The 22,906-nt window shown below is 40.3% G+C and overlaps 1 protein-coding gene across 1 annotated transcript in view; it reads left to right on the forward strand.

Annotated features, from left to right (window-relative positions):
- The window catches only part of LOC148148967 (uncharacterized), a 166,692-nt gene that overhangs the window by 51,542 nt on the left and 92,244 nt on the right, over positions 1-22,906 (forward strand). Inside the window, exons 5-6 of the mRNA XM_087991390.1 lie at positions 8,748-8,839; positions 10,414-10,542. The gene's annotated coding sequence lies outside the window, so the exon portion shown is untranslated. The remainder of the gene's footprint in view (positions 1-8,747; positions 8,840-10,413; positions 10,543-22,906) is intronic.

Consider the following 22,906-nt stretch of genomic DNA (forward strand, 5'->3'; position numbering starts at 1 on the left):
AGACCTGCATAGGCAATATGCAACTGAGTCCAAGGCTTACCTGGCCATTCCCATATTGGGGAGCTGGTGGTGGTAACTTTTGTCCTTGTTGGCACTCTGGGCACTACCCACCAACATAGCTATGTCTGCATTCAGGTCTGGCCAAAAGTCTAAATGTCTTGCCAACATCTTCAGTTTGGAAATCCCTGGATGACCCTGGTAGATTTCAGCCAGTATTTTGTGGGACCTTTGCTCGGGAAAAAATAACGCATTCTCTCCACATTCTGGACCTAGTCCTCGATGGCAAGGTTGAACGAGTCAAGCTTATCCTAATGCATAGACGACTGTTGCGAATAAATTTCTTCAGGATCGTTCCTTACTCTTGTTGCCACTGAAATAACTCCACAGAAGCAGGTATCTTGTCACCAAGTCACCCTTTATTTACACATGCACAGTCCTTGACTTCAGTACTGCCTACGTTTGAGTCTGCTGACAGGGTGACAGTATTTCTGACATTCCCATCTGATCCATTAGCCAAGGTTCCCTGATTGGATCAAGTTAACAGCAGCAATCAGGGAACTCAAATTCTATGAGGTCCACCTGGCTGACCTCATTACAATCACTATTTTACCCACTGTCTCCATTGATAGAAAGTTTGCATATAAAGCCTGCTAGAATGTTAGAGAATTTCTGTTGCCGGATCAATAATTGTCCTGTTCATGAATGACTCCTGGGATATGGCACTTACGTGCAGTTCAGCAGAGTTTAGTTATCATTGCAACCTTTCTTAGAAAGAGAGGGCTGGTTTGCTTGTAAGGAAGATGATAAAATATGTTGAAATAGAATTAACTAGGTAGAGTGAGGTAGGATGGACTTAGGATGCTCACAGACTGTACTTCAGCTCAGTGCTGCCTAACTTAGTGGTTGGGCACAGTGAGATCTTGGAGATAGTTGGCAGGCGAAAGACACCAGCTACCACGAAGTAATCCTGGCTTGAACCGGCCCAGGATTTATTGTGTTTGTGTTACATTCCCAATAGTAGTCCAAGAAGCATATATGTGGCATAACCTGGGCAGGATAGGTGAGAACAATCTCAGATTCACCTATAACTTGCTATCTATAATCACACTCGTATCTCACTCTACCTAGTCTAGTTTATAGCCATTACAGTAGTGTTTGACATAATATTCTAAAATTAGAATAGCATTTTTAACAAACCATTTCTATTTAATAAACCAGTTCCATGTGGAGGTAGCGGGGATATGAGTATTGTGATTAATTTGCTGGAAAGGTAATCCAGATACCTGCGTTAATAATGAAGAGCTTGTGCATTCAAATTCAAAGAGTTCATATAGATGGTTGATCAGAGATCAGCATGACTGGTGTCTCTGCATAGAGCAACCAACCCCTCCCTTCAGACTGCTGCATTCATAAATTCAATGGAACTTCTGTTAAATTACTCTTAAGCACTACTTACGTACAACAATTCAGTGGCATCAGTCCAAGGGGTACAGATTTGATGGACAACTGGCTTAACCTGTTAAATCTAGCCAGATTGCATTAAGTATTATTGAGTTCTACTCTCGTGGAAAATTTGCTCCCTTAGAGTCATAGAGTCATAGAGAGGCAAGCATAGAAACAGACCCTTCGGTTCAACTCGTCCATGCTGACCAAATATCCTACCCTAATCTAGTCAAAATTAGAACTTCAACTTTTAGATCCAGTCTATCCTTTTCCATCAGTATTTTAAAACTAATTCAATTAATGATTGCTGGCCCCAAAGTGCTCCCCCACTGACACCTCAGTCACCTGCCCTGCCATATTTTCCAAGAGTAGGTCAAGTTTTGTACCTCAGGCAAAAGGAAGTACTGCAGATGCTGGAGATTAGAGTCAAGATTAGAGTAGTGCTGGAAAGGCACAGCAGGTCAGGCAGCATTCGAGGAGCAGGAAAATCAATGTTTCAGGTCAAAAGCCCTTCATCATCCCTGGGTTCCCCCACCCCACCAATCTTACTAGTTTAAATCCTCCTGAGCAGCTCTAGCAAATCTCACTGCCAGTATATTAGACCCCTTCCAATTCAGGTGCAATCCATCCTTCTTGTACAGGCTACTTCGACCCCAGAAAAGATTCCATTGATTTTTTTCTTCTGTATTATTAACTGCTTTCATAAACCCCAACACCTCATCACTTCCATCCTGAACTCCAACAAAGGAAAGGGAATTCCTTCTCTTTGTCTCTGGAGGCAAGCCATTTGCTGAGAGATGCAAATTCTAAGTAGAACTTAGACTTCCTAATTATCTTGCAATTATTCTTCAATTTTTGCTTCATATTTGTGCCATTCATTTCTTCAGCCTTGTACTCTCAACAGAATCAAGCAGGCATCATACTAAAGTCTCAATACTGCATATCTCAATATCTGATGTCTGAATTGATGAGTCAGCAGTGATTAATTATCGGAAAATGAAATCAACTCAATGGAGCTTATTTTAATTTTTCTCTCCTACCTCGTACTTCTTTAAAGGCAACATGCCACATGAAATACACAAGAATGTTTAAGGCTTCATGTAGCTGCAGTTTCCACAAGATCTTTGTTGTTCCTTTTACTAATAAACCAACAAAAAGACATTGCAGTCTTCTCATCAAACGAAGATGCCCTCTCTTTAATATTGAATTAAACTAAAAATCAAAAGGAAAATCATAAAATCGAATATATCTCTCCTTTTACTGTAATCTCAAGCGCAGTCATTGTACCATTAAATTGATAGGCATGTCAAGGTAGAGGTAAACAGGTAAGATTTTTGAAAAGTATTTTATATAATATTTTTAGCTGAATTAATATTGTTCCAGACATTAAAGAATTCTCAAATTATGAAATAAATGCATTTGAATCAATATTTGTTTATGGTTGAAAAATTAGCAACTTATGAATTTTACAAAATATTTTGACGTTTAAGATCTTGTTTCTTGATTTAGGAGACTGTGTAATTCATATGTCTGCTTGTATCCTTGGCCATCTATTGCTATCTATGCCTTTTCTCACCTGTATCCTCTGGTCCCCAGTTCTAATAGTGCATTTAACACTGTCTTGAAGTTAACTGGTAGTTAAGACCACTATTGTCTGTACCTCAACCTTCTTTTCTCACAGTTAACACTAGAATTATAGAGTCATAGAGATGTGTAGCACAGAAACAAACCCTTCAATCCAAATTGTCCATGCTGACCAGAAATGCTAAACTAATCTAGTCCCATTTGCCAGCACTTGGCCCATATCCCTCTGAATCCTTCCATTCATATACCCATCCAGATTCCTTTTAAATATCATAATTGTACCAATCTCTGCCACTTCCTCTGGCAGCTCATTCCATACACGCACCACCCTTTGTGTGAAATAGTTGCCCCTTAGGTCCCTTTTAAATCTTTCCCCTCTCACCCTAAACCTATGCCCTCTAGTTCTGGACTAACCCACCCCAGGGAAATTTACCCTATCCTTACCCCTCATGATTTTATAAACCTTCAGTCACCCCTCAGCCTCCAATGTTCTAGGGAAAACAGCTCCAGCCTATTCAGCCTCTCCATATAGCTCAAACCCTCCAACCCTGGCAACATCCTTGTAAATCTTTTCTGAAACCTTTCAAATTTCACAACATCCTTCCTGTAGGAGCGAGATCAGAATTGCACATAATATTCCAAAAGTAGTCTAACTAATGTCCTGTACAGCTACAATATGACCTCCCAACTCCTATACTCGATGCACTAGAGTTCTTTTCAAATTTAGCTTCCAAGTTCCTGGTTTTCTTTAGATCAGAATATTATGTGAAACAATGGAAGGAAAATGAGACTCGAAGTAGGTAGCATTGATGCTCATGCTCCAATCCTCCATAGGCTTCATACAGGGCAGCTTAATATTTATAAATTAGAGGGGGAAGTGAGGTGATGACTACATCACCAAATGATGTCAGTAGTTGTGCTGGTGTCAAGTTTAAAAACTTGTCAGTAACAGGATTCGGTCAAGGGCCTCCTCTAGAGCTGCATTAATCATTCTCTGCAGCCAGAAGAGCAAGCCTGTCCATGGGGGAAGGCTAAAAGGACAGTAAAACAGGCATAGTGAAGCCCTACAGGGAAGATGTTAATTGACATAGCAATGACTTTCTTTACTTTAAAGCATGAGTGACACACATCAATTCCCATAGAGGCCAACAAATTAATAAGTGTAGGAGTGTCTCTACTAGAGGGAAAGCTCATCACATTGGTGGCTGTTGGATGAGGTTGCTGCATCTCCCATGAAAGCAGTGAATTTATTTCAGTTAAGGGGTATGAGTCTGGCAATGGTAATACATACAAAATTGCTCCAAAGTGGCCACGTGCATGCTAATGACTACAAAACCTAGATTTCTGATTTATACCATAATACTCCGTTGTTGTCTCTATTGTGCTGCTCTATTGCTCAAATTTTAACTTAACCTTGATCAGCTCGTAACTGTTGTCCCTTTGCTGCTGATTCCTGCTATGCCTCTGGAGTGGTCTACCATTTCTTATTAAAGTTTTAGCTTCAACTACAATTTAGTTACTGAATAGACCTTGACTTTCTTGAGCTGAAGACATTCTGTTGGGTACTTGTTTCCAATTATAGAATAACCAGGCACAGGAACTACACAATGTTTTCTTTAAGTCTTTATTGCAGAAATATGACAGTCATCTGGATGATACAAGATAACTGCAAAGATGTGACAAATTCATAGGTGGTATAATGCAGCTGCTCCTGCCCAATCACAGCTCACTTTCTTATACCTTGTGTTTTCTGTGGCTTGGCTGGAGCTATATTTGTTCATTTCTACAGTAATAGTGCTTGAAACTGATCTCTGTGGTTAACAGCAATTGTTCAGTGAAGTAGCCCCTTGCTGTTCACGTAAGTGCTCCAACCATATTTGCTAAGAACTCATCCTTAATCTCATCAAGTCTCGCTATGTTTTCCCTGATCTGATTACTCCAATTTAACCCTTTCTTGTTTTACGGGTTTCCACTGAATCCCACACTCTGCTGCACAACTTCTGGACCGTGGGCGGCATGGTGGCACAGTGCCACCACACTGCTGCCTCACAGCGCCAGAGACCTGGGTTCAATTCCCGCCTCAGGCGACTCTCTGTATGGAGTTTGCACATTCTCCCCGTGTCTGCGTGGGTTTCCTCCGGGTGCTCCGGTTTCCTCCCACAATCCAAAAATGTGCAGGTTAGGTGAATTGGCCATTCTAAATTGCCCGTAGTGTTAGGTGTAGGGGAATGGGTCTGGGTGGGTTGCGCTTCGGCGGGTCGGTGTGGACTTGTTGGGCCGAAGGGCCTGTTTCCACACTGTAAGTAATCTAATCTAATCTAAAAATAGTAGCTTCAACATTTCAAACAGCTTTCCAACTACATTAATCTCTGTGCCTGTCTCCAAATTTGGAGAACAGTTCATTAATACTTGTTGCAAATTTAACACTACGTTCATCAACTTTAAAAATCACACAACACCAGGTTATAGTCCAACAGGTTTACTTTTGGGAGCGCTGCTCCTTCATCAGGTGGTTTGTACACCACAGTCCAACACCTGCACCTCCAAATCATACATCAACTTTATTCCACTAGGTGAGATTGCTGACTTTAACTCTATATATATACATGTATACATCCTAATATTTGTTACATAATTAAGGCTTGCATTTTCCCTTTTCATTTGTGCATGGATCTGAGTCTATAAATTCAACATCCACAATTTTCCGCCCTATTTTTTGCTTTTTTTTCAAACCTTCTAGCCCCCTCTCTCCTGTTATCATGCGTTCTTCCATTTCCCTCCTCTCAGGTATTTTCCAAATTCCTACCTCCAATATTCTTCTCCATCATACTTCCCTGCTGCTGGTCTAGACTCCTCCTTAGTCAAGGCTACAGCTTCCTAATTTGTCTCTCTTTGGAATTTTCAAGGCACAAGGTTCTCCCTCCTTACTCGTTGCAATCATAATTGTCAACCTCCTCCTTAGCCCACTCACACCTGCCAGTGCTGACCCTGTGGATATGTCCAGTGGATTAGCTATCACCATTCCTCCCGAATGTTGCAATTTCATAGAGTCATAGCAGCAAAGATGGGAGAGCAATTAACACATCAGGTTCATGCTACTTCTCAGGAGATTAATCATGTAATCCCATTCTGCCATTTCTGTCCCCGCGAAAAAGGCAATTGCTTGATCTATGCCAATCCATCTAACGAGAGCCAGGAAATCATCTGAAATAGAATTTCTTCCCACTCTCACATCATTACTTTTGTATCCCCAAGAATCAAACTTTAACCTCCTCCTATTTCTTATCTATATATGAACCTTCAGCTGAAAACATCATATGACCTACGACATGTTTGCTGATGACACACTGCTCCACTTCACCAACACTCTTCTTGTCTCTAAATGCTCAGACTCCTGTCCAACATCCAGAATTAGATAAGCAAACACTTGCTCCAAATAAATTTTGGGAAGATCAAAGCCAATGTCTTTGTTCCATCACAATCTTCATTTCTGAACCATTAACTAAATCCCATTCCCTAGCAATTGTCGGAGGTTCACCAGACTGTTCACATCTTTGGTGCTACATTTGATCCCAAAATCCCAACTCTTACCAGATATCCATATTGTCACCAAGACAGCCTGTTTCAAGTTCCATAATGTCACCTGACTCCAATGTGTCTCAGTTACAATGCTGCTGAAATCTTCACTCATGTCTGTGTTACCTCTAGACTTGAGCACTCAACAGCATTCCTGGCAGGCTTCCCACATTCTACCTTTCATAGTTTGAAATCATCCCTTATGCCAACTGTCACTAAATCCAGTTCAACAACAATGCTTTTCTTCACTAGATCTACATTAGCTCCCAGTCATGTAAAGCTTTAATTTTAACATTCTCATCCTTGTTTCACAAATCACCAAGGCTTCATTGCTCCTCATTGCTGTGATTTCCTCCACTACAATTCCCTGCACTTCTCCAATTCTGGACACTTCAGCAATTCCTAATTTTCAATAAATAAAAGCAGAAATCACTGGAGAAACTCTGCAGATCTGACAGCAGTGGAGAGAGAAACATTGTTAATGTTTCAAGTCCAATAAGACTCTTCTTTGGAATTGTCAATCCCAATTTTATTGGTAGCATAATTTGAGGAAGTAAGAAAGAGGATTGATGAGGGCAGAGTGGTAGATGTGATCTATATGGACTTCAGTAAGGCGTTCAGCAAGGTTCCCCATGGGAGACTGATTAACAAGGTTAGATCTCACGGAATACAGGGAGAACTAGCCATTTGGATACAGAGCTAGCTCGAAGGTAGAAGACAGAGGGTGGTGGTGGAGGGTTGTTTTTCAGACTGGAGGCCTGTGACCAGTGGAGTGCCACAGGGATCCTCTACTTTTTGTCATTTACAGAAATGACTTGGATATGAGCATAAAAGGTACAGTTAGTAACTTTGCAGATGACATCAAAATTGGAGGTGTAGTGGACAGTGGATGGGTTACCTCAGATTACAACAGGATCTTGACCAGATGGGCCAATGAGCTGAGAAGTGGCAGATGGAGTTTAATTCAGATAAATGCGAGGTGCTGCATTTTGGGAAAGCAAATCTTAGCAGGACTTATACACTTAATGATGAGGTCCTAGGAAGTGTTGCTGAACAAAGAGACCTTGGAGTGCAGATTCATAGCTCCTTGAAAGTGGAGTCGCAGGTAGATAGGATAGTGAAGAAGGTGTTTGGTATGCTTTCCTTTATTGGTCAGAGTATTGTGTACAGGAGTTGGGAGGTCATGTTACAGCTGTACAGGACATTGGTTAGGCCACTGTTGGAATATTGCGTGCAATTCTAGTCTCCTTCCTATCAGAAAGAGGGTGTGAAACTTGAAAGGGTTCTGAAAAGATTTACAAGGATGTTGCCAGGGTTGGAGGATTTGAGCTATAGGGAGAGGCTGAACAGACTGAGGCTGTTTTCCCTGGAGCGTCGGAGGCTGAGGGGTGACCTTATAGAGGCTTATAAAATTATGAGGGGCCTGACTGGGGTAAATAGGCAAAGTCTTTTCCCTGGGGTCGGGGAGTCCAGAACTAGAGGGCATAGGTTTAGGGTGAGAGGGGAAAGATATAAAAGAGACCTACAGGGCAACATTTTCACACAGAGGGTGGTATGTGTGTGGAATGAGCTGCCAGAGGAAGTGGTGGAGCTGGTACAATTGCAACATTCAAGAGGCATTTGGATGGGTATGTGAATAGGGAAGGTTTGGAGGGATATGGGTCGGGTGCTGGCAGGTGGGACTAGATTGGGTTGGGATATCTGGTCGGCATGGATGGGTTGGACCGAAGGGTCTGCTTCCATGCTGTACATCTCTATGACTCTAATTGTCACGATACTAAGATCTGGAATTCACTTCCTCAACCTCTCTGCATTTTACTTGCGTTTGCTCCTTTGAAGACACTCCTAAAGACCATCCTGTTTGTACAAGTTTTTGGTTATTTGCTCTATATTTCCTTACATGACTAAGTTTCAAATTTTGTTTCATAAAATGCCTTAAAAATGTAATATGTTCATATAAGTCATATCATTGTTATGTACCTCATCATACATCCTCCTTACCACAGTGAATAAGAAAGTGTAAGAAGGTTAATAGTTAAAGGAGACATTGTTCCAACCAAGTAAAGCCACAAATTCATACAATGGCCTGTTTTCAAATGAGACAACTGCCTCTGTAATTGGGCATTGATTCTCTTGTTGGTTAGGTGTCGCTTTGGCATTGTAGCATATGGAATCTATGACAACAATTTCCCGAAGAACGTGCAATTTCACCTGACTACTGTAAGAAGATTGCAAGGTAATTTACTTACTGCTGTTGGTGGTGGCAGTCAGTAATTAGTAGAACAGCCTTTTTGCTTCTTTACTTTGCCTCATGTGCGATTGCCAATGATCCATCTTAAGAAAAGACAGTCTTTCCCACAACCCATATTGTACATAGTTAAAAATCACACAACTCCAGGTTATAGTCCAACAGGTTTATTTGGAAGTACAAGCTTTCGGAGCGCTGCTCCTTCGTCAGCTAGCTAGTTGCAGGCTTGGTCTAGTTCACATTCCTCAGATTAACGCAACTACTGTAAGCCCCCGCAAACAGCAACCTTTAAAAACCTGATTTTGCACCTATCAACAAACTGCAGCACAGAGGCTGTCTCCCATTGCAAATTTTCTAACTGAGTGGAGAATATGGAAAAGAAAAAGCGAGGCTATCTTTAAAATTTTGGTAGATTTGGCACCTTCTGTTACAGAAAGCTATATCCATGCCAAAGGCAAATGTGCTGTTATTAATGCTGCTAAAGTATACTAGCCCAGATTTCCAGTGATACAGAATCCATTACAATTCAACTCAATAATCCTATGATGATAATTGATTGTTACAAAAATATTAATAATTTTATTAGGTCAAGAGGAACCTAGCAACCTTTCAAATCACATATACTCAGTAATTCTGCCATTTAGAAACACCTCTCTCTGCTTGGGCTAATATGCTCCAAGAATTTATTATCAACAACTGTGGTTAGCACAGGACAGACAACACTTTCAGCCATCACCTGAAAGAAGTCCTTCATTTGAAAACTTATATAATTGTTTGGTTTATGCACCTCTGTCAAACATATTATAGGAATTATAGAGGGCATGTATGAGTTGCAGTTCATCATGATAATTTGCTTCATTTACTCGTACTTCTATTGGGCTCACATACAATACCTGTTAGTAAATTGTGAATGTTCTCATATTGGTCCTTCTTTAGAAAATAACTTATGAGTTCGCTTTCTCTGCAATCATTTTTTAAGAGGTATTTTTATTGAAAAATAGATTTTTTAATATTACAACAATAACAAAACAATGCAATTCAAAACAATACAAAGAAAGAACAAAATAAATGTAAAAAAACCCAATCACCCTCATGTACAAATGTATAAACATGTTTAAAATACAAAAATCCCCAACTAACTACTTAACTAAATAAATAATAACTAACAACAAACTAATAAATAATAATAATACGACTCAGCCAAACAAAACACTAACTCTCGAATATCGAGAGCATTAATTTTCACCTATTCATACATTTGCAGTTCCCCACTCTCTGGATATTGGACTCATAAAGCACAATTGTTACGGCTACATAAAAGCCCTTATTAGCGTGGCAGACAAATCTGTGTTGAGGTTTCCAAAAAGGGCTGCCATGTTTATAGAAATTCTCCGTTTTGTGGTGTACCATACTTGTGAGAAAATCCAAGGGGATATGCTCCATAACAATCTTCCGCCAACCCAACAGGCCCTGGGGAATTTCAGATATCCAACCTAACAAGACATTCTTTCTCATGCAGAAAGTGAGGATGTTGAAAAGTTTTTTCTTATGCGCATCTACAGGGAACACACTTGGCAGGACAAGAAGAAGAAAGATCGGGTTCTGCTCGACCCTTACACTCAAAATTCCCTCCATTGCACATCCACAGTGCTCCAGTATGCTGAAGCCTACCGCAGGACCAGAGACAATGGGTAAGAGTGCCCATACCAACTTTACACTTGGGACAGATTGAAGATACTCCTATTTTAAATTTTGTCAAATGATCCAGAGCAAAATGGACCCTGTGGAGAATCTTCAACTATTAACCATGGGTAGTATTGCAAATTTATATCTTTCTTGCATTTTCCCAAATATCTACCCATGCCTCTGCAGAGACCTCAACACCTAGCTCTCTCTCCTACACCCTGCAGAGTTGATTGAACTCTGCAATCATTTTAACTAATTGTTGTTTGTTATCCCTTTAGATGGACCAGACAAGAAAGAGACAGAAGGTCACCTCCAGAAACATTAACATTTCACTGTAAATATTATTGGTCACTCATTCCTCTAAGCAGCAGTCAAAAACATAGAAGCACTAAATTTGAGAAGACCATCTCTTTACCCACCAAGCAATTTGGGCTGAGAAACAAATAATTATTTCTTTCAGCATTACAAGTTTCATCGTTGCAATTTGGAATAATTACTCATTGATTAGTTGTCACACAGAATAGCAGAGAACCACTATATAACCAATATTTATTGAAGTCATATGAAAGGAGCCCCCAGATAAATTAAGTCACATAAACTGAAGTTGTCAATGGTATGTTCAATTATATTGCGCTACTTTTGTAAGTATATTAGGATTGTAGAGGGTGTCTTCAACTAGATATTGCAAGTGTATCTCTGTCTCCCTTAATATCTCTATTGCTTTACATTCTTGGAGGAGTGGAATAGTGGATGAGTGAATGAATGAATGTTTTAGAACAAAAGCATCTTGGAAGCAGCCGGCACAGATATCCAGGATCCTTCTGCAGTGATCACACCTGTGTATTTTGATGGAATCATGGCCTTTTTGTGGAGAAAAGTTCCCAACTCAGTCTCTGGTTTCCAAATAAGCATGTGCATTCAAATAATGATGTTGAATGCACAAGAGAAGCTGGCAAAGTTGCAAAATTTTAGAAATTTCTCAATTTAGTTGATACTATCCATTGTGAAGGCAATTTCCTGAACTGACTACTGAACTGTCTAGCTCTAGTTAAAAAGGAATTGGTGTGTTGCTTAATGTATCCTGAAACCTGGGACCTGTGGATGGAGTCTTCTGTAACTGATGGAGTGTGGAGCAAAAAGGTTCAGATAGTTGTGACTTTCACAATCACAAACTTGCTTCCTTGGATCAGGAGGCAGTTGGGCCTTTTTTCTTGTTCCTTCATGGGATGTGTGTGTTGATGCTAAAGCTAGCATTTGCTGTCCATCCTAATTGCCATGGATCTGAGTTGGTTGCTGGCCATTTCAGAGGACAGTTCTGACTCAACCACATTACAGAGGGCCTGAAGTCATGTGTTGACCGTAACAAGTAAGATTTCCATCTCTAAAGGACATTGGTGAATGAAATGGGTTTTTACAACAATAAACAATAATTATAGTCATTATTACTAAGATTGGCATTTTATTTTTTTCATTGATTGAATTCAAATTCCACTAGCTGCTATAATGTGGCTTAAATTCAAATCTCCAGAGAATTGGTCATGGATTCTAGATTACTAGTTCAGTGGCATTAGCATGGCACAATCATAATCCTCCCTCCATGCGGCACTGTTTTTCTTGTGAAGCACAATCTCTTGAAAACTCTGCAATTGAGACATCTGGGGAAATTACTTTTGACATTTGGATCCTTTGGGCTGAGTATGGCAGCATCCCCCCCCCCCCCCCCCTCCACTGCCAACTCCTGCTGTGCCCTAATAAGTAGGTCAGCATTGCTGTTCTTCCTTCAATGGTTTATGTAAATATCACTAATGTCAAAGTGAAAGAGATTATCCAAGATGAATAAGGCATATAACTCAAAAACAATTTCAGCATCCTGAAATCCAAGAAAAACAGAAAAATCCTCATTTTTAAAATTAAAAGAGCAGTAGTCTTTTAGATTATGCTCATTTTGTATCAATTCATTTCTGAGGAAATTTTCTGAAGAATTACTGAATGGGCTGCCTGATGATCTTTTTTTAAGTTTCAAAAATGGTGCGCAATCTGGATGAGGTGATAATGTCCATAAAATACCTTAAAGTATGTAAACACCTCTGGGACTTTGTACATTCTCCATAATATAAGGACTTGAGTCGACACAGTTCACCTTTAGACATCTCAAAGATTTGTGCTTAGCAGCTCTGCTTCCTCAAAGAAAAGTAACTTGATCTGACAAACATGTTACTTGGTGACCAGCAAACAGCATCCTCAATCATACGAGAGTTTCTTGCAACTGTGAACATGGTAACAGCCTTAACATTTTACAACCAAGTCCTCCAGGGAATTACAAGGGACAACAATGAAATCAGCTAGCCTACATGCATGAAATAGCAAGCAAATCATAGAATCCCTACAGTGTGGAAACACTGGCCCAACAAGTCCACATTGACCCTCCGACTAATCCACCCAGACTCATTCACCTTCCCATACATTTCTCCTGACTAATGCACCAAACCTACACATCCCTGAACACTATGGGAATTGAGCACAGCCAATTCACCTAATCAGCACAACTTTGGACTGTGGGAGGAAACCAGAGAACCCAGAGGAAACCAACACAGACAGCTGTCCGAGACTAGAATCGAACTGGGTTCCTGACACTGTGAGACAGCAGTGCTAACCACTGAGCCACCATGCCACCCAATTAGTCAACATATTTGACAGGAGCAGTACTTAGTAGAATAATTGCAGTGAAACAACTTCAGCTGTAGGTGAGAGTTTAGAACATTTTCAAATGATAGTTGATCAATACATTAGTATTATAATTGTAAATAGCACACACGAGATTCCTAGTTGACTTACCAGCAGGTGATTCCTCATGGTAGTAGTTTGCTAAAACAACATAAGTCATTCTTTTAGTGGGTGCACTGGAGGTGAATGATTAGTGCAGGCAAGCAATGTTTCTACTGTATGTATCGCTTGAGAAGAGCGCTACTCTATAGTTTAAAAAAGGTGAGCAAGATCACCTTTGTATGCTTTATGGTTCACAATTTGGCAATCGCCAGAAAAGTGGGCTGAGAAATCTGAAGCCTTCTAGGAAGAGAAGACAACACAGAGGTGGCTGATGTGCAGATAGGCAGAATGAATTAAAATGCATTGAATTTGAATTAAAATTAAATTAATTGACAACCACTTTCAGTAACTGATATCTCAGCCACTTCCAGCTTTGTTGTACTATGAAAAGACAAAATGTTTGTATTTCTATAGCAACCATAACATTGCAAGGATTTTATAGAATCAAATGAAAAAAAGATTTGACAACAAACCAAAGGGGATATTTAGTGAGCTTATCAAAAGTCTGGGCAAAATGATGGGTATTAAGAAGAAGAGTGGGTGGAGAGGCCAATACTTTTAGGAAGCATTCAGTATTGTGGAACTTATCTGTCTATTGCAACAGTTATTGTAATATTGCTAAGCACGTATTCTTATAAAGGAAAATGGTAAATAGATAATAGTTTGATAAAATAGAGCAAGTACTTCAATATACTTCTAAGCTCTGGCTTCACAATATTAACAAAACTGGCAGTAGATATGACAAAGGCACACCTTGCCCAATCAACTCTTTGAAGTCCTCCTCATTAATAAGTGAATATGTCAAAATTGATTGATATATCCCACAGACAGTCTAAGCAACAGACATTTATCTCACATAAATATATCTTTCACACAATGTGATGTTATTAAATCTGGGTACCCAACTTCCACCCAACCAGCAGGCCAAACCCGCAAAAGTTATGGCATTGATACTTTTATTTGGAAATAAAGGGGCCAGTGAGTCTTCCACTTGACTCCACACCCCATGAAATTTCATGATATCAGGTCTCACACTGGTGAGAATTGTGTTAATTGTGCTAACTACCATCCTCCCTTCACTTACTAAATCTGAACTAATATATGTTGAACAGTCCTTGGAAGAAGCAGTAAAAATAGCAAGAAGAAAGAATGTCTCTGATATCCATAACTAGGAGTGAATTGATTTGCCAACTTAGCCAAGTCCTAAAGCACATGGTTGCCAGACTGGGCCTGCGACAGGTGATGAGACAATCAACATAAGAGTAAAACGCATCGTCAGAAGTCTTCTGACATTTATACAATTATCTATTATAGTATTGGTGGGAATGACCACTGCACAATGCTCATTGATTCAAGGCATCCAACATCATGTTGGGTGACACTAGCAGAATGGCAAATGGGAAATATTTAGAAAACAACTACTAACTCAAAAGTATGCAGTCATGAAGTGTTATGGATCATCAGCAGTGAACTGTAGTCCACCACCAACTGCAAGTTTACAGTCTGTGATAATCTTTACACTATCATTGAAGAATGTCAGAGAGAATGCAAGGAACAGCACCAGTCATTTCTATGAATGATGTTTCAACCTTCTGAACAGGATAATAAACATGCTAAATATCAGAAGCAACATACTATAGACAAAGCATGACATGGACACATTTAACAACTCAGATCAAAGTGTTGTAGTCCTGCACATTCAGTTGTGGTGGATAATTAAAATCAATAATGCAAACAAGGAGTCTCAATTAACAGAATTATTCTCATGATGACAGTGACCAGCACCTGAGTACAATGGGTAATGATATGGGAGAAGCTGATCAAGCCTTAAAATTGTTGAAATTGATGTTGAGCCCAGAAGGCTGCAGTGTTCCCAAGTGGAAAATGAGATACTGTTCTTCCATCTTGCACTGAGTTTTGCTGGAACACTACAGCAAGACTGAAATAGAAATGTTGGGCAGGGGACACAGTGGTCTATTGAAGTGGAGGGCAATCAGAAGATCAGGGTCTTTTTGCGGATAGATGTAGGTGTTCTGTGAAGTGGTCACCCAGTCTGCATTTCATTTCCCCAGTGTAGAGGAGACCGCTTTATGAACAGCAAATACAGTAGATGAGATTAAGTGAAGTGCTGGTAAAGTGCTGCTTCAGCTGGAAGATGTGTCTGAGATCTTGGATAGTGAAGAGGCAAATCCAGGAGAAGGTGCTGCAGAGCTATGTGGGGGGATGTTGGAAGTGAAGGAGGAGTGGATCAGGGTGTTGTGAAGGGAAAAGTCCCTGCAGAAGTCTGACAAGGGAGGGGAAGGGAATATGTCTGGTGATGACATCCTACTGGAGGGGGCAGAAATCGCAATTAATGATCCTTTGGATGTGGATGCTGGTGGGATGGTAGGTGAGGACAAGGGGTCCCTATCACTGATGTGGGAAGGAAGACAGGAGATGAGGAAAAAGTGCAGTAGATGGGTCAGACACGGCTGAAGGTCTGTCAACCATAGCACTAGGGAATCCTCAGTTGAGGAAGGAGGTGGGCATTTCCAAGGCCCCCTTGTCGAAGTTGGCATCATTGGAACAGATTCAACAGACATGCAGCCCCATGTGCCTTCCCCTGCAATTGCACAAAGTGTATCTTGTAAAAGAAAAAATGATGAGAAAAAAACAATAAAAATCATGACTTTTCGTCAATGGTCTTTAAACAAAGGATTGAATTTGATGAATTCTCACAAGTCATTGGGTGCCCTGTTGATGAAGTTTAATCACTGACAAATGGAAGATCTTCTCAACAAGTGTAACTAACACTTCACTCAATCTACTCTGCTATATTCATGCTCATACTGTGGTCTCCTCTACATTGGGGAGGTGAAACACTGACCGGATCACTGCTTTGCACTTACATTTTGTTCACAGAAATAACCTTGAGGGTCCAGTTGCCTGCTGCTTTAACACACTATCGTGTTCCCTGGCCAAAGTCTATCTCAGGCTTGCTGCAGTGCTCCAGCAAAGCTCAGTGCAAGCTGAAAGAACAGTACCTCATTTTTTGCTTGGAAACTCTGCAGCCTCCTGGATCTAATGTCAAGTTCAACAATTTAGGGTTGGAGCACCATCTCCCATGTCCTTTACCTAACACCCATACAACAGGCCTTGTTATCACATGGGCTGCTACTACATATTGTTTAGTACTATTAGTTCCCATTAGTAGCTATTGATACCCTGGACTGACCCTTACTCATTCTTTTATCTGCCCAACTGTGTTTCTCTCTCTTTGGGCTCTATCACCACCTATCATTGACTCTTCACCCTCTCCCCAACCTATCTTCTGTATAAATCTTCTGCCAACATTTTCCTGGCTACCATCAGTTCTGAAGAAGAGTCACTGGACCTGAAGAGTTAACTCTGCTTTGTCTCCACAGATGCTGTCAGACCTGCTAGGCTTTTCCAGCAATTTTTGTGCTTGATGATTCTTTTGGTTTCAGGATACATCCAGTAACTTATTCAGCCCCTTTATTGTCTGATCTCAGAAGTATATTCTTGTGTCAATTGAAAGGTCTTGCAATTGTTCAATGCTTTTCTTCTCAGTCCTCTTGGCCACTGTCTCAAACACTCAAAGCTTGCCCATCCACTCATTGATCTGACCATCTCTATCAGAAAACATAGTGAACCCATGGAGATGGTCAATGGGAAGGACTGGATCTCATCCAAAGAAGGGTTGGTGAGGACATTAACCTGATGATGAGTGCAGGATGCTATTATAGCATTAACCAGTTCTGAATTTGTCAAAGACATCCATGAGTATGAGAACATCCTTGATCCATTACTATTCAAGTCAAAGTCTATAAAATCTTTTACAAGGCCCTCCAGAAGTCTCTTGGCAAACAATGATCCATTTTGGTATGAAGTCACTTCCCTGCTTTAGCCAAAGTACACCTTTATCAAATTTGCCAGTAGTCATCAATATCAGCAATCATCCTGATTCCAGTAACACCACTCTGTCAGCACAGTCAGCTTTAGTGTTGCTTTGTGTTCTGCTTAATCATGAACAGTTACCAAAACTAGAGAATTGAGGCTGTCAGAAAAGATGAGTTGCTTCACCTCTATGGCCTTGTAATGAATCAGCTGATAGAAGACTCAATTCTCCTCCCTCATCCTCCTCTTCCAGCACCTCAAATGTTACTGTGCCAGTTTAGACTCCCTCATTATTTAGGTGGAAGTTGGGCTTTTCAGTAATGGTGCTGTCTATTCATACCAATGTTAATCAGCTGAAATAGCCCACCTCAAAGCTAGCAATCCAATTGTCAAACTGGAGTAATTCTCCATATTCCTCATTTTTGACATGAGACTCCTACTGACATAAGCAGTAATCATTCTTCCTGTCTTGAGCCTTTCTGTTTGTAATCACACACAGGATCAGCATTTATTGACATTATTGGTATTATTGACCATTCCTAACTGCCCAGTCATAAGTAGGCCTGATTAGGTAAAGATGACAGATTGCCTTTCCAAGGACACTAGCTAACCTGATGGGATTTTCTGACAATCAGCAATGGTCATCATTAGACCCTTAATTCCAGATGCTTTTCATTGAATTCAAATTTCACCATGGAGTGATTTGAACCCAGGTACCCAGAACATTAGCTGAGTTTCTGGATTAATAGTCCAGTTGTACAACCACTAGGGCATTGCCTCCTCTGTGACAGCAGTGCTCTTAGGCTGAGGAAACTGGTGTCACTTTCCAGTATGAAAGGGAAATGGAAATCTGGGAAGCCCAAGAATGGTTGATGAGACAAGCTTCTGCTTGTGGGTGCTGGAGTCCAACTCCCTGTGATGTATTGCACATCATTCATCCTTTCCAAACCAATCCTTTATCATTCTTTGATTTTCTTGACAGATCATGGAGTGAGGCAGACAACTGTACTTGCCCAAATCTCTTTTAGTCACTTCTTGACCAAGGAACCCAACGCAGATTCCCCCCCAACTTAGGCTGGGGCTATTCAGCTACCAGTTGGACTTTCTCTCCAACAGGAGTAATGTTTTCATTGATAATGAACTTCCCCCAATGAATTGTGCTTATTTTAAGAAAAGTTGCTTTATTCTTTCAAGTTAAGCTGTGACAAATTGACTAAGATAGTGTATTGTCTTTATAAGGGTCTTCTCAAAAATTGAACAGGAGATGAGTATGTCATCTAAATAGACAAAGATGAACTTAAGGTTACCAAAAGCTTTATCCATCAGACACACAAAGGCAGAAGGAGCAATACATAGGCCAAGTGGCTTTCATAAAGTTCCTCAGTGCCTTTTTGGAATACCATCGCTTCAATTTGTTCAGCAATGTATAGACAGTTGTAACTGTGGGCCAAACTGAGACTGAAGAAATGGTATGAACCTTAGAACTTGCAATTCTAGGTGGTGGGTAAGCATCATTTTAGGTCTTTGCACCAGTAATCGACACAGTTCCTCAGTTTTCCACTTTGTTTGCTCACAAGGTCTGCGGATGAAGCACATGGAATTGATGACACTTCGATGACACCTCACTCCAAGCACTTCTGCAGACTGTCCCAGACATCGTCCCAGTGATGAGTGGGATCTAGTGATAAGGGACCTTTACTGAACAGTCACTGTTAGTCATAATCCCATGATTTACTAGGCCGTAATACCCAAAGTCATGTTCATCTTTATGGAGAGTTGTCCCATACTTGGCAAGAGTAGAAACAAGCTTCCTTCTCTGTCCATCTTTGGAAATCCAGTGAGATATCTCCTCCAATCAGTCCATGACCCACGACATTATGGGGAGGCAACAGCCTAATGGTATTATTACTGGACTGTTAATCTTTAAACCCAGGTAATGTTCTAGGGAACACTTGGGTTTGAATCACACCATGGCAGATAGTGAGTTTTGAATTCAATTTTTAAAAAAATCTGGAATTAAATGACAAATGATGACCATGGCACCATTATCAATTATCAGAAAAGCCCTTATTTTCCACTTATACCCTTTAAGAAAAGAAACAACCATCCTTACCTTGTCTGGCTACATGTGACTCCAAACCCACAGCAATAAGATTGACTCTTAACTACCTCTGGGCAATAAATGGAGGCCTACATACTGATGCCCTTGTCAGTGAATGAACTAAAAGAAAATTGTGGCAGGTGTAAATACTTATATGGGAGTTCTTGGTTGGAGGTAAAGACCTTTGTCATTGAAATTGGCAATCCACAAGGGTAACCTACTCTTTTTTCCAACAATGACAAAGGTGGCTGTCAGAGTTGCATCAAGTGGGAATTTTGCTACATGTGGAGATGGCTGGTGTGAGTGTTCAAGAACATTGATGGTGCAGCCAGGTAGAGGGATAGCCCAATTCCCTGCTACTTGAACAATTCAGGGTGCCATACAGGTTGATAGACTTTATCTCTATTAAACATCTTCAACTCTATTTGAACATTCCCATCCTTCACTGCTTCTGATCAGCAGTCCTTCAGTATTCTGGACCTGGTCAATTGGAAGAAGAGTAATAAAATCAAACAACTTCACCAGCTCAAGGGATAAAGAAACCAAATTTTCCCTTTTGGCTTCTTGAACTCATAAAACCTCAGCTATAATGATATCAAGATAGGGCTGACCCCGAAACCTTTGTCAGTACATCAATGATCGGCTGCAGACTTCTCTGAACATCTGTGCTTCACCTGAATATTTCCTAAAAGGGCTTCCCTGCATAGATGTTCCATCACAAAAACCATCTACTCACTCGTGTTGAGGCTGCCATAACCAGCTGTGTGTCCTCAATCCAGCCTTTTATCATGGGATCTCTGAATCTGCATATCTCCCTACTCATCAGCAAGTGGAATATTCAACAAGGAGGTATTGTTTTCTTCTTCCATAGTATCAAGGGAACTCACATAGGGAGTCTATGTGGGTTTAGCCTAAAGTTCTGATTCCCTCTGCCAAATCTCAGCCTCCAATGCTCCCAGAGCAGCTTCAGCCTCCCTCTTGGACATTATCACCTTCAACTCATCCACCATCTGTTCCATCTCAGCCAGAGCTTTTCAACCTTGTCCACCATGACTTTGATGCTGGTGTTGGGGAACCCTGCTGATTGCCCCAGTAATGTTAACATAAGATTTAAATACATAGAAGACCCAAAGATCATGAAGCAGGAATTCTTTATTCCTCATCATCTTCATTTCCATCTCTGGAAAAAAACAAATACAGGTTAATTTTCCTTCATGAACTAGATTGGTCTGATTGAAACATCAGACATTCATTTACATGAGTTAGTCACTGTCAATTTTGGTATAGTGGATGGGCTGTGAAGAGCAACAATGACATTTTCTACCTGCATTGGAAGCCCAGTATAAACATCTAAACAACTTGTTATCCTAATTATTTAGCATAAATCTTTTGTAATCTTAATTGCTAAAGAAATAGTTTTTTTTTCAACTGAGCACTCTATTCGCAATTCTTAGTCATGTGGCTAGGTTTAACCAGCATTTTGGAGATGCAAAACAAGAAAGCTGGCAAGATGGTGCAGGAAAGTGCTGGATATGGTACTCCTAATTAATAATCATTAATTAATTGGCTGTTACTAACTGATTGGCCTTAAATCCTTCTAACTGTCACAATGGTTCACATTCTTCCTGCTTTCAGGTACGACAGTGGGAATTCTATCACTACCACTAACCGCAGTCCTTATCTCCCCATGAGATATTTGAATTCAGATACATCAGCACCACCAAAGGTAGTTAAAGATAATTTTAATTGTCAAAAATAAGACTTTAATGACTTCCAAAGATATTTATAGAAAAGGTGTAATCTCCAAATTTTGATTGTACAAATGTTGCAACAATGTTGAAATACAGCAAAGTGACTTATAGAATTGATGAAATTGTAGCAATGACCTAGGCAAGAATTATATCTTCAAAATATATTTATAGAACAAAATCTGGACATTGTATTAATTCAATCAATGTGTGCAGTGATAAAAAATAAAGTAATGATGATATATTGATTTTGCAACTTAAGCTTTTAAATGTTTAATGCAATTTTCAATGCAATTAAGTTGTAAAAGTACAGGCAGTATTTGAATTTAAGAAAAATAGCCATTAATATCACAGCAATTTCAGCAAAATATCAATCAAATGTCTTTTCAAATTTGGATCCAGGCCATCTTGCCTTTTCACTGGGTTATCTCAGAAGCATTTTAAATTGTCTGATGGGGCCCTTTTGATATTAGTCTAATTCAGCTTTGTAAAGATTGCAGTGCCACCTCTGCAACATAAATAATGAAAATTAAGGAATTCGGCATATTTTTCAGCCTATATTTTACGAGACAACTATGATCCTTAATACATAAGACAAATTTCCAGAGGATAATGTACATTTCTTAAGGCGGTGATGGTTCTGAAGGAGTGGCTATTTTTCTACAATGGCAAGAACAGAGAGGGAGTTTGAGCCTGTTTCAAAAATAATAAAAGTGCAACAACTTTCTGAGATCAGTTCTATTAAAATATTGAAAATTAAGAATTGTCACTTTAAAGTATCTGCTAGCTAAATCTACACAACTATGTGGATGGATGAAGACTCGCCATCTGAGGTAGTTTGGGCTGAGGTTAGGAATAGGAAAGGTGAGGTCACCCTGTTAGGAGTTTCTACAGGCCTCCTAATAGTCCTAGAGATGTAGAAGAAAGGATTTCGAGGATGATTCAGGAGAAGAGAGAAAGTAATAGGGTGGTTGTTATGGGGGACTTTAACTTTCCAGATATTAACTCGGAAAGCTATAGCTCGAGTTCGTTAGATGGGTCAGTGTTTGTCCAATGTGTGCAGGAGGGTTTCCTGACACAATATGTAGACAGGCCAACAAGAGGTGAGGCCATACTGGATTTGGTTCTGGGTAACAAACCAGGCCAGGGGTTAGAATTGGAGGTAGGTGAGCACTTTGGGGACAGTGACCACAATTCGGTGACTTTTACTCTAGTGATGGAGAGGGATAAGTGTGCACTGCAGGGCAAGAGTTATAGCTGGGGGCAGGGAAATTATGATGCGATGAGGCACGACCTAGGATGCGTGGCTTGGAAAAGTAGGCTTCAAGGCATGGGCACAATTGATATGTGGAGCTTGTTCAAGGAGCAACTATTGAGTGTCCTTGATAAGTATGTACCTGTCAGGCAGGGAGAAAAGGGTCGTGTGAGGGAGCCGTGGTTTAATAACGAATTGGAATCCCTTGTTAAATGGAAGAGGGCGGCCTATGTAAAGATGAGGCGTGAAGGTTCAATTGGGGCGATTGAGAGTTATAAGGTAGCCAGGAAGGATCTGAAGAGAAAGCTAAGAGCAGCAAGGAGGGGACATGAAAGGTCCTTAGTTGGTAGGATTAGGGAAAACCTTAAGGCTTTCTATAGGTATGTCAGGAATAAAAGAATGACTAGGGTAGGAATAGGTCCAGGATCTGGATCAATGGTGCTGGAAGAGCACAGCAGTTCAGGCAGCATCGAGGAGCTTCAGCAAAATCAGGTCCAGTCAAGGATAGTAGTGGGAAGTTGCGTGTGCAGGCTGAAGAGATT

The sequence above is a fragment of the Chiloscyllium plagiosum genome, unplaced genomic scaffold (genome assembly GCF_037043375.1).
Source record: "Chiloscyllium plagiosum isolate Xiang-an unplaced genomic scaffold, Cpla_swu_hap1 HiC_scaffold_10, whole genome shotgun sequence".
In the NCBI taxonomy this organism is placed as follows: domain Eukaryota; kingdom Metazoa; phylum Chordata; class Chondrichthyes; order Orectolobiformes; family Hemiscylliidae; genus Chiloscyllium; species Chiloscyllium plagiosum.